Below are 13,885 nucleotides of genomic sequence, written 5' to 3' on the forward strand. Positions count from 1 at the left end.
GGAACTTTGAGGCTCAAAGAGGCCATGTCATTCTCAACCCACAGTTGGAAAATTGGGTAACTCTGACATGTTATTCTTTCAAAACAAGAGATCGAGCCTTACTCGACTGCAAACAGAACACGGACCTGACTAGAAAGTTGGGTAGAAAAGAGATCATTTGTTAAGAATCGAGTCTTTTTATAAGGAATCTCTACACTAGAAATGTAGTTGCCACACTGATTTGACACAGAATACCTCACTTTGGCTATTTCAAGAACAAATGTAAGATACCAAAAAAAGAAGGGAAGATTTTTACTCCAAGTGGCACACTCAGGAAAAGGAAACACACGCTGGCCTCATCTATGATCCTCATAGTGATTCACCTTCTCCCAAAGAGAAACTTCCGTTCTCCAGAAGTTCGGCATTTCTTCCCTCAATAATACTTGGAGCAGAAAATTTCCAAGCAGATGTTCTTCATATAAAATGCTGGTTGGAAAGGATCTGTGTTAGCATTTCAATCACTCAACATTTTCACACAGTATGAAAATGGATTGAGTTTCCCTCCACGGAAGAGAGACTACGGAATCCCGGGTTTGGAATCCCATCAAGGACAGAATGGGACTTGCTCTACTGGCGAACATGTTCTACAACCCCCTTTCCAAGTCGGCATAGCAGCATCGAGAAGACAGAAAAATATCAGGTATGCTTAATGGTAGCTGAAGTGTGGCCAAATAGCATATTTCCAGGGTACACTCTCGCATGCTGGCAATCTGAAAGATGCAATTTCTCCATTTCTAGAATGCCACAATTTTTTAGCTGCTCAGCATCGTTCCAATAAAACACTGGTATTTTATTCATCTCTTCCTGGAGTACCATACTTTTAGTTTGTAGGCGTCTTTAAATCACATCAATTCACAAAAGACCAATTTCTTGCTGCTGTAGTCAAATCAGATGTTACATGTGCATACACACACACACCATGGGTGTTTTCCTTTTTTTGGGTTGTTTTTATTTTTTTTTTTTTTTTTTGCTAGTTAGTCATAGATGAGAAATTTGTAATCTGAGTCACAAAGCTCCTTTAGGCAGAGAACAGGGCTAACGAATGCATGGTAGGAACCCTGTATCTATTGTCCTCTCCAGGCTTCCTTTGCTTCCTTGAACCCCACTTCCCAGTTTACTGCTCAAATTGCAGCTTCTCTGGGGAATTTTGCCTTTGTTACAAGAGCCCTTCTACATCCCATCTTCGTAATTATTGTTTGTCATGGTTTACGCAAATGTGAGGGCGCTGATATCATCAAGACAAGTATATTTTAAGAGAACTGTCTCATATTGTGCATGTAAAGTCTTAGAATGGAAGGGATCCCAGAGATTTTTGTGGTTCATTTTACCTATGGGGAAACTGAGGCAACAGTAACTGAAGTCAGTACATATAGACCCCAGTACATATTGTGTGTGTGCTCTTTCTTCTGTTCTGGGAGTAAGCAAATTTTTCTTTAAAGGGCCAGATGGCAAATACACACACGCGCGCACACACACACACACACACACACACACACAATATACACAAACATATAATTATGTATATGTGCATATATATGTGTATATATTTATATATATGTATGATTATATATAAATAAATATAGGTACATATTTATATATAAATATATGTGTTTAAACAAATATAAATATAAAGCCTTAGGAATTGTTCTTAGCTTTAGGACCTTACAGAATTGGAGAGCTGGCTGAATTTGGTTCAGGGACTATAGTTTGTCACATTTTATTCTCCTTCTTAGTACTAACATCTGTCATCAAAAATAAGGGGAGCGTAGGGGCACCTGGGTGGCTCAGTCAGTTGAGTGTCTGACTTCAGTTCAGGTCATGATCTCACCATTCCCGAGTTTGAGCCCCGCGTCAGGCTCTGTGCTGACAGCTCAGGGCCTGGAGCCTGCTTCGGATTCTGTGTCTCCCTCTCTCTCTGCCTCTCCCCTACTCACGCTCTGTCTCTCTCTCAAAAATAAATTAACATTTAAAAATTTAAAAATATCAATTTGTATATATAATAGAAGCTGTGATTTCAACTCTAGTTCTGCTCTCTGAGAGGAACCACCTTGTATTTGCTTCCTTGCGCTGCCATAATAAATTACCACATATGTAGTGGCTTTGACCAACAGACATTTGTTTTTCATGGTTCTGGAAGCTAAAAGTCTGAAATCAACATGTGTTCTTTCTGAGGGCTTCTGGGGAGAATACTTCCTTGCATCTTCCTTGTTTCTGGTGGCTTCTGGCACTGAAAACTGCAGTCTCTCCCTCTAAGTCCCTGTGTCCCTCTGCATCGATGTGTCTGAGAGTCCTCTCGTCTTCTTATAAGGACAGAAGTCATCGGATTTACAACTTATCCTGATCCAGTATGAACCTATCTTATTCTGACTACCTCTGGAAAGACCCTAGTTCCACATAGGTCACATTCAAGCACCATGGATTGGATTGGATTGGAATTATATCGGGCAGGGGGTGGGGGGTTGGGGCACAAGTCAACCCACTACACACCTTGACTGTGTAATTTCTAGATTTCTCTCAAGGAGGTACTTCATTGTCTCTCATCATCTGTGGCTTCAACGGGAATGAATTTTGAGAGTATTTATTGCAGAATAAGGCCTCAGACGGTGAAGGAAACTCTCTGAAGTACCTGACAGACAACTCCTTCTATAAAATGTTTTGTGCACACATGTGGTGGAGTGCATCCTGGAATACTACTGCTTCTTGAATCATGTTTGGGAACTCCCAGTGTAGGGGAAGGAAGTGAGAGTCATGGATGTCAGACACCAAGAGGAACCACAGGGGCTCAGGGGAAGGAGATACAAAGCAAGTCCAGAGGCAAGTTTCAAAATCCAGAAGAGTCAGCACTAAGTAAAATGTCATTCTACTTCCAGGGATTAAGAGGAAGCAACTTCAGGGCAATAGCAGGAGTGTCGCTCGGTGTCAGGCTTATTGGACCAACAGATTGGATCAGTAACAGATGACATCACTTTGATACTTGAAGGATACTTCAAATAGAGAATGCATGACTGGCAGGGCTCCTGGATGGCTCAGTTGGTTGAGTGTCCAACTCTTGATTTCAGCTCAGGTCACGATCCCAAGGTCATGGTATCATGCCCTGCATTGGGCTCCATGGTGAGCCTGCTTGAGATTTTCTCTCTCTCCTGCTCTCTCTCTGCCCCTCCCCTGCTCATGTGTGCATGCTCTCTCTCTCTCAAATAAAAAAAAAAGTGAGGGAATGCTTGACCAGGGGGTGGCTAAGGGTGAAAGACAGAATTCCCCAAGTACTAGAGCTCTATAGACAAAGAAGAGCCATGACTGTGGATGACATTTTGACATGACAGTTGGAAAAGAAGGTGAAGACAATTTTCAACTACAGCACATATACAGTAGGCAGAATGGTGGCCTCCCAAAGATATTCATGCCCTAATCTTGGAACCTCTACCTACATTAGGCAACAGGGCAAAGGGGGATTTAGATTTGGAGTGTCCAGATGGGCCAATGTAATCACAAGAGTCCTTAAAAGTTAAACAGAAAGTCGAAGAGTCAAAGTCAGAGAAAGAGGTGTGAAAATGGAAGCCAGGACAGGCTCTGTGATATGAAAAATATGCAACCTGCTATTACTAGCTTTTCAGATGAAAGGGAGTCATGAGCCAAGGAATGCAGAGCCAAAGAAAGACTGAGAAACTGTCCTAGATTGTTAGAGGCTAAAGAGTTGTGACTCAATTCAATATGTGATCCTGGTTTGAATCTTAGACCAGAAAGAGGATATTAGTTGGGTCATTGAAGGAATTCAAATGAAGTCTAAGGATGGGTCAATATTTCAGTGTTTATTTAGTATTTAGTATGCTGAGATACTCTTGTGGCTCACCCATCCAGCTTATAAGAACTCTAAGTTCTAGAGAAAACACAAAAAGTAAATCCCAAAGATTCTGTAAAGTAACCAAAAGTAGGTGGGTCATAGAGGGGAGATGACACTTAAAGAAGTGATCTAATGGGAGCAAACTTCTTTTTGTTTTCTTTTCCTGGCAGCTTTGCCTCAAAGGGGGGGTCCCAGTTGTGGGGCAAGGTGACACAGGCTGCTCCAGTAGGCACTCTGTCATCTAGAAGTTCTATTTGTTCAATTTTCTGATCTACTTGGACATTTCTGTATTTTCTTGGTTTGTACCCACAGTCTCCATCTCTTTTGTTTCCTCAAAGGCATTATTACTCATAGTTATTTAATATTATGCATTTGATAATTGTGGCATTTGAATAATGAGGCATCTGAGTCTTTGTCTGTGGCCCTGCTGGCTCAGATGATCATACTTTTGTGTGTTTTATGAATACGGAATACGAGCCATTTTCCATGAAATGTCATGTGTGAATGTTCTTCAAGGCCTCTTTGGAAGATGCATTCTAACATGTATTGATTAGGTTTCTACTGGAGGTCTAGTTGACACTACCCAGTTAGGATCCCTTTAAGATAAATTCTAGGCTTGAAGTATTTCAGGCTAACCAGGTAGGATGATTTGGGGCTACAACCCTATGTGAATCAGGCCACTTCATAATTGAACATTCAAAGGCAGATTTATCTGTTTTATTAGCCCAAAACAAAGGGAGATGCAGGAATTTGCTCACATCTTCTTAAGTGGAACAGGTATAGGTCTAGTTTATTCATACAATGATAATGTAGCCTTAAGAGGTCACAGCTCTATGTGGGGCCCTCCTATTAGCTACCGCATTAGATCAGATACTCAATGACACTACCCTGTGTCATTAGGCCCCCAAAACTGCATGGGGATATAAGGCTTTTCTGGTATTGCCAAGGCCAAAGCCACCATCCAAGCTATTTTACCTTCTGAATTCCAATCTTCTTTTTTTTTTTTTAAAGGGTTTACTTATTTTTAAGAGATAGAGAATGAGCGGGGGAGTGGCAGCAAGCAGGGGGAGAGGATCCTAAGCTGGCACCATGCTGACAGCACTGAGTCTAATGCAGGGCTTGAACTCAGGAACTCTGAGATCATGACCTGAGCCAAAGTTGGATGCTCAGCTGACTGAGCCACCCAGGTGCCCTTGAATTCCAACTTCCATTTGTTTTTAGCCTCTGAGATTTCCTTAATTTCTTGCCAGCTCAGAAAGGCTCTCCTAAATATTTTCAATAAAATGTTTTTCGTTGTTTTTAAAAGAAGGGTTATCAAATCTGCCATGCTGCTAGAAACAGATATATCTGTATCCATCATTGGCTATGGACGGTCCTTTCTGAATCTCCTACTCTGCGTCCAAGACTAGTCCTATCCAATGGCGAGGGCAGGCCAGAGACTCTACAACCCAAATGAAACCCAGTTTTGATGTTAGCCCTATCCTAACCCACAGTCTAGCCAAAGACTGGATTCTGATCCTACAGAGATTCCTAATCACTCACAGAACTCATCTGGGGCATCTTGAGAGCTCTCTTGGGCTTCCCACCTTCAAGATCTCCTCACTTGTATTTCTCAAAGGTGTCTCATGCCAAAATACAACTCAAGCTCATTTCACCCAAATCAGCACCGGACGCCTCCAAATGCCACCTTCTTCAGTCTGAAGCCTGAGAGTCATCCTTTTCTCTCTCTATCCTTCATCACTCACAGCCAACTTATATCATATATACCCTTCAGTCAGTGTCTCTTTTTCTTATTTCCGTTATGTCTCTGTTCATTCCTCAATTCTTACATGGATTCCTCAAAAGTCTTCACGAGGAGTCTCCTTGCATCCAGACTTGACCCCTGCATGTACGATTGGTACTGGAGCCAAAATGATCTTTCCAATATTAAAATGTGATGAAGTCATGAGCTGGCAAAAGTGCACTCCCCTTCCATCATGCATAGCCATAGCTTAAAGATGACTTTTCAGGCAGAGCTTACACTTTGTAATGTAATGTGCCTCACATATCTACGGGAAGCCCTGGGGTTAGTTTTCACCAGTGGAACATTGACAGAAGTAATGTGGATTACATCTCAGGTGAGCTGGTTAAGAAGTAGCCATTCCTTTCCCACTTTCCATTCTCAGCAAGGTTGACTCTATGTTGATGTCCAGAGTCACTTTGAAACCCACATATTGAAAAGTGAGGAGCCTCTGTTACCTGGATTCCTGGATGAATGCTTGGAGCAGAGCCACTCCAACACAACTATTTAATATATGTCATTGATTAAGAAGATTTTTGAATTGTTGCACTAAATGTATTTCTATCTAGTGCAAAAAATTTAAGAGTATCTTAGGATGATATGATATGCAAAAATAAAATAAATGAAAATAAGAGCAGAAAGTTAGGGGGATCAACTGAATTATGCTTTTATTTTTTATTTTTATTTTTAAAGTAAAAATTTTAAAATATTCTATTTATTTTTGATATATATAGGGAGACAGAACATGAGCAGGGGGAGGAACAGAGGGAGAGGGAGACACAGAATCTGAAGCAGGCTCCAGTCTCCAAGCTGTCAGCACAGAGCCCAATGCAGAACGTGGACTCAGAAACCACGAGATCATGACCCAAGCCAAAATCAGACGCTTAACCGACTGAGCCACCCAGGCACCCTTGAGTTATGCTTTTATATAGTTCTCACATTGTGAAGAAGTATAATATGATCAGATGAATATTGTAATCTCTAGAGGTACAAATAAATACAGCTAAAAAGCTAGTTAAAGGAGCTAAAATATAATAACAAGAATGACTTGACTCAACCAAAAGAAGTTGGGAATGGAAAGGTGGAGGAATGAAAAAGAAATGCAAAACAATTATTTAGATGATAAACTTAAACCCAGCAATATTAGTATATGCAGTAAGTGTAAATGGACTAACTTCTCTAGGTAAAGGAAAAGATTGTCAGACTGCCAAAAAAGAAAAAGGAAAAAAAACAAGAATAAACTCTGTGTTATTTACTCAAAACATACTTCATAATCCACAAGTTAAACAGAAAAAGAATAGAAAGAGACATACCATAAAGATGCACAAAGGTTGCATATTTTGTGATTCACTTACAAGAAATGTCCAGAAAAGGTAAATCTATAGAGACAGATTGCAGATTGGTGTTTGCCAGAGACTGGTAGGCAGGAGAGAAGGGGAGCAATTGTTTAACGGGTACAGGGTTTCCTTTGGGGTGATAAAAATGTTTCGTGTATGCAGAAAACCACAAAGATTATACACAAAGGCTACTATAGCTAAAAAGTGAATATACAAAGATAAGTTATATTCCTATATGCTAACATACAGTTGGAAAATGACATTTAAAAAAAACTCCATGATGTACAATAGCATCAAACAACTCAAACCTTATAGAAGTAGGTAATAAAATATGTGTTAGATGTATACACTAAAGATTTAAGTATTTCTGAGACATTAAAGAAGACAAGCAAATGGAGAGACATATTTTTTCATGGGTTGGAAGACTTGATATTATTAAGATATCAATTATCTCCAAATTAATCCATGGATTCAATGAAATCCCGATCAACCTATCAGCAGACTGAATTAGAAACAAAGTGAATCAATAATTTATATGGAAACAGGAATGGCTTAGAATACCCAGAACAGTTCTGAAAAAGGAGAACAAAGTTGAAGGGTGTACATGACCTAATTTCAAGACTTAATATAAAATTACAACTATGAAGAGAGTGTGTTATTGGTGGATAGATGACTGGAACAGAAAATAGAACCCAGATGTGTACCCACACATCTATGACCAATCGATTTTTGATAGGTGCCAAGGTAACCAAATGGAGAAAAGGTTATCTTTTCAGCAAACGGTACTTGAATAGTCATTTGAATAATCAATTGATTTTTAGCAAACGTACCAAGCCAATCCAATGAGAAGAGGAACATCTTGTTAACAAATGGTGCTGGACCAAGCTGGAGAGCTGTGTGAATAAAAATGAATCTCAAAGCCTACCTCACTTCACACACAAAACTTAACCCAAGCTACCTCTTAGACCCACACATAAGAATGATCTATACCATCATATTATAAGAAGAAAAGGTATGAGAAAATCTTCAGGAGCTGGGGAAAGATTTCTTACATGGAGCACAAAAAAAACCAACAATAGAATATTTTGATCAAATATTTTATCAAAATAAAAAATTTAAGCTCACCAAAAGACATTAAGAAAATGAACAAAAAAAAAAAAACCAAGCTACTGACGGGGAGAAAATATTTGCAATATGTGTATCTGACAAAGGACTCATGTCCAGAATACAAATCAACAAAATAGGAAAACAATCCAATAAAAGATGGGCAGAAAATGGAATCAATACTTTATAAAGAAAGACATATGAATGACTAGTAAGTCTATCTGTCATCAGGAAAAGCCATGTTAAAAACACCAAGAGCTCCCTCACTCATGCTAGAGTGGTTACAATCTTTCAAATGAAGGCTCCTATCAGTGTTGATAAGGATATCAAGCAATTGGAAATGTGAGGTGGAATTGTCATGAAATAGTAGAATCACTTTGCCCGATTCTTACATAAAAGTTGAACATTTATCAGCTGTGACTCCAAGCAATCCCACTCAAGGGGATCCCCCCAAAAATGAAAACATATGACCATGAAAGGACTTCAACCAGAATGTTCTTAGCAGCCTTATCATTATTCATAATGGCTTCAAACCGGAAAAAGAAGTATTCACCACCAGCATAAATAACAAATTGTGGAATACTACTCGGCAATGGGCAATGAACAATTGATCCAAACAACAACTTGGATGAATTTTTTCAACACCGTTATATTGAGTATAAAAAGGAACACAGTGTATTTATGATGTATTTATGACTTTCTGTGAAGTCGAATTAACAGGAAAAAGAAATCTATTGATAGGAATCAGCAGATGGGGAAGGCCACAGTGAGAGGTAAGGAACAGACCAGAATGGGGGGGCTCAGGTGAGCTTTCTGTCATCATGAAAATGTTATGCATCTTGTCTGGGGTGGCAGACAATTGCCAAACTTAACCAAATTCAACATTTAAGACCTGTGCATTATGTTTTAGGTAAATTATACTTTTTAAACACACACACACACACACACAGACAACACGTGGTCCCAATTCTTTGGGTAGTTTGAAATGCTTGCTAATACCTAACTATTATGTATTGCCCCAACTTTGACTTTTGTTGAAACTGTGGGCACAGGTTCAGATCTAATCCCAGACACAGATGTTTGATCCAGCAATGTCCATAGCTAGATCCACAGACTGACCCCTAATACTGAATCTGCCCTCTTGTTCCTTTTCTCTCTTCATTTATTCATTCAATTGACACATTCTGATCATCTACTACTATTTCAGGCACTGGATATACATCAACAAACAAACTAGACGAGGTCCTTCCTTTCCAGGACCACATAGTCCAGATGGAGAAACAGATAAGAAACAAGTAGAAAGACTTCCAGAGACTCATGACTGATAGGAAGCATACAAGGCAGAGTATAAGAGAGTGAGTAACTAGTTGTTGGAAGGGTATTAAATAATGAATTTAAGGATACATTTACAGGTGAAGACATTATTGCTGATGTTGAGAGAGGGTTGGCAATGCAGAAATCTAGGGGGAAGAGTATTCCAGAGAGAGGGACTAGGAGGGGTCAAGCCCCCAGAAGAGGAATCAACATTGGGTGTGGGATAAGAGGGAGTGGAAAGTAAAACCAAAGACCTACAGGGGAGGGGACAAAGGGAACCAACCAGGTAAGTGAACATTAGGGGAAGGAGATGGAGGCTAGTTTATATAGGAGTTTGGATTTCATTCATTCATTTTAAGCAGAGAAATGTCATGATCTGTTTTAGATTTTAAATCTAAAATTTTAGATTTAGATTTTAAATCTAAATCTGTTTTAGATTTTAGGCAGTTGTGTAGCAAGCATATCGTAAGAGTGCAAGTGTGGAAAGAATTAAGTTGGTAGGAGGGTCTTATAGAAACCCAAGTGAGAGATGATGAGGGCTTGGACCGGGAGAGAGATGGGAACTTGTGCAGAATAGTCAGACTGGGAGCATCTTGGAATGGCCTACAGCTAAGGCTATGCACAGACCTCAGACTATAATTCCAGACCAATTCTGACCACTTATTTTCTCTGAAATTTCCCATTGTATCAGTAAACTAGGCTATGTATGGACTGTCCAGGCTGCTATAACACAATACCATAGACTAGGTGGCTTATGAACCACAAACATTTACTTCTCACAGTTCTGGAGGCTGGGAAGTCCAAGACCAAGGCACCGTCAGCTTCAGTATCTGGTAAGAGTCCACTTTCTGGCTTATGAATGGTCGCTTCTCACCATTTTCTCAAGTGGTGGAAGGGTCAAGAGAGCTCTCTGGGCCCCCTTTCATAAGATCTCTAATCCCATTCATGGGGGCTCCATCCTCATGACCTAATCATCCCAGAGTCCTCACATTTGAAAATTACCCCATTGGGGATGAAGATTTCACATATGAATTTGGGGGAGGGGACAGAAACATTCAGTCTATAGCAAGTCCCAATAATGCTAAGGTAACCAACTATCCCAAAACATCGTAACTTAAAGCAATCATTTGTTCTCACTAATCTGTTGGTCATTTGGGGGTCGGCTTATTATACAGTCTGACGTCTCTATGTATCTGTGGCTAAACTAATTGAGCTCAAATAGAGCAACTTGGCTCTGCTCCCACGAATCTCATTCATCCTGAGACCAGTAGACTAGCCCAGGCATATCCTTCTCATGGGCATGGCCTTGTACCATCATGGGATAGTTCATTAATATTAAAAAGGATGATCATTGTGACAAGAAGTATGTAGCATTCAATAGTAAAACTAAGTGGACTTCTAGAGAATGTTGCAAACAAGGAACATGGATGGGGCTTCCTGGAACAACTCTACGAAGTTAATATTTCAAGCAACGCTATCAACTTTGAATCTTGAGTGCTAAGGAGCCACCACGACCATGAGCTGAATGACAACTGCGGCTCAGCTGTCCCCAGGCAAGCGAGACTAAAGCTTCGGACTGCAGTGTTATTAATTGCCCAGCAGATGCTCTCTGTCAGGGGAATGAGAAGCCAACTCCAGGGGAGGATCAGACTGACAATAAGATGATATTCTGGATGCTTTCTCAACGTGTGGGAAGGAAGGGAAAAAAGCTAGTTCTCTCCTTAGGGGGAAGAGCTTTTCCAGCTCTTTATTTGTTTTGATAGCAAAGTGATGCATAAAATAATGTGTAAAAGGGGTGCCACGTAAACAAATCTTCACAGCGGCACCAAGCTCACCAAACGCAAGGCACTTGGGTGCATCAGCCAAAGAGCACACGCACTTCTGTAGGGCAAAGACAACTAGTGGAAAAGTCTTCGCAACTGTGGCCCCTGTGTGCGTGGGTGGGTGTGCTTATACACATAATGTTTAACATTTGTTCAACAAACTTTGGTTATATACGTGTTCTTTAGAAAACAGTATGCAAGAGCTGGAGTTGGAAAGGAAAGGGGGGCCAGGGAAGGAAAGATTCTCATTTGCTTCCAAGTGAGGAAGGAAAAATGTAGAGATGGGTCCTTGTGATGTGAGGTATTATATCCTGTGCGTGTCTATGTTTATTCATCTGTACACATCATGGGGTTCATCTGAGTAGCCTGCTGCCTTAGGCACACACTTGTGAGGCTTCTGGTTCCAAATCTGTAAACCTCAGTGGGTGTCCCAGGGATCACAGGCAGGAGCAGATTGGTGAGAAGGATTTGTCTTACAGAGGATCCTGGGAGTGAGCAGGTCAAGCAGGAGAATGTGCATGATTGAGGTCGTGGTCCAGGCTGGTCAGAGAAAGGTGCAAGGGTTCTGGGGGCCCGGTGCTGGCATAAATGGCATTGGGAAATGTCTCCATGCAGGCAAAAAGAAGGTGCAGAGGTAAAGGACAGATTTCTGGAAAGACAAAAAGCTGCAGTCATGCAGGGTGACTATTGGGCTGTGGGGGAATGCTGTGGAAAATCCAACATAAGGAACGAGTAGGGCCTCTGTAAGCTTCCTCAAAGCCTACTGAGTTACATCTCCCCCTGTCCACATGTCTCCATATCTATCACTCTCTCCCTTTCATTCCCTTGGTTTCTTTTCTTCTTTCTTTTTTCCTTGAGAACTTTATTCTTGTAAAAGAAACACACACTTGGAAAAGCGCTCAAGACCTACACACATGACTCAGTGCATCATCTCAAAGCAAAAACCCGTGTAACCAGCACCCAGGTCAAGAAATAGATCACTACCAGCATCCTGGGAGTCCCTCGAGTCCTCTCTCAGCACATTCCCTCCTCCCTATCCACGGTGCCTGCGTGTCCTGCTGGCTCCTAATACATCCCTTGTATCTCTATTTCCCTTTCTTGTTTTGCTTCTGTTGTCTCATCATCTCCTTTACCCTAATTTCTCCAGATTCCATGAGCCCCTTCTCAGACCTTCCAGGTCACTGAGAGATCTCCAGAGAAACAGAAGCAATAGGAGACAGAGAGAGAGAGAAAGAGAGGAAGGGGGAATTCTCCCTCTGTGTTCTATTCAAGCCCCCAGTAGATAAATGAAGTCCATGCATGTAGGCAAAAAGCTCTCTGCTTTACTCAGTTCACCAAGTCACATGTTCATCTCATCCAGAAACAACCTGACAGATACACCCAGGAAAATGTTTATGTGGGCACCCCGTGGCCCAGTCAAGCTGATAAGTAAAATTAACCCTCACATTCTCCTTTTTTATTTCCACCACTATCCCCTCTTAATTGTTCACAAAATAGGATAAAAAACTTAATTCCCTGGGGATAATAATCCCTGCTCTTAATTTTATTTTTATTTATTTATTTTCTAAAGATATTTTTAATGTTTGTTTATTTTTGAGAGAGAGAGACAGAGACAGAGCATGAGTGGGGAGGGGCAGAGAGAGAGGGAGACACAGACTCTGAAGCAGGCTCCAGGCTCTGAGCTGTCAGCACAGAGCCCAACGTGGGGCTCGAACCGATGAACCGTGAGATCATGACCTGAGCCAGAGTCAGATGCTTAACCAACTGAGCCACCCAGGCACACCCCCCCACACTCTTAATTTTAAAAGTGACTGAGATAAACATAATTGATTTTTCTTTCTAGAAGATAACAAAGCTGTTTTGGGGTATATCTCTGATTATCTTCTCTTTGGGGGGAATCACGGTTCCATGCTCCTGGCCCACCCAGGCCTTCCCTCCAACATGTGCTTGTGGCCACCTCTGCCTAAGTCTGGGTCTCTGATTTTGGCCCAAACTCTCCCTCTCTGGATCAGATAGCCTGTCAAGCCTGGAATTCCTAAAAACCCTGTGATTAGTTGTATCGTTTTTTATGGGAAAGGACAAGCAGCTGACAGTTATCTTCTGGTAATTTGTCAACTTTAAAGACAGTGATATTTCTCTCTTCAAGTATTTGATGCGTCTGCAGGTGAGAAAACTGAAACAAAATGTTATGATTTTCTCCAAATCACTCAGCCAGTTAATAGTAAAGCCAGGCTACTGTCTCTTTCTCCCACACTGGGACTCTGGCTCTCTGAGGGGTTCCCCCTTTAGTGATCTGCCTGCCCCCACTGCTAATAATCTATTCTTGATATCATGACCAGAGTGACTGTTTTATACATAAATCTAATCATTTCTTTTCTTTCCTCAAAAGCCTCCAGTGGCTTCCCATATCACTAAGAATGAAATGTAAAATCTTTTTTTTTTAAATTTTTTTAATGTTTTTATTTATTTCTAGGAGAGAGAGAGAGAGACAGCGTGAGCAGGGGAGAGTCAGAGAGAGGGAGTCACAGACTGAAACAGGCTCCAGGCTCTGAGCTGGCAGTCAGCACAGAGCCCGACGTGGGGCTCGAACCCACGAACTGCGAGATCATGACCTAAGCGAAAGTCGGACGCTTAACCGACTAAGCCACCC

This window comes from Crocuta crocuta, unplaced genomic scaffold (genome assembly GCF_008692635.1).
Source record: "Crocuta crocuta isolate KB4526 unplaced genomic scaffold, BGI_CrCroc_1.0 scaffold217, whole genome shotgun sequence".
In the NCBI taxonomy this organism is placed as follows: Eukaryota; Metazoa; Chordata; class Mammalia; order Carnivora; family Hyaenidae; genus Crocuta; species Crocuta crocuta.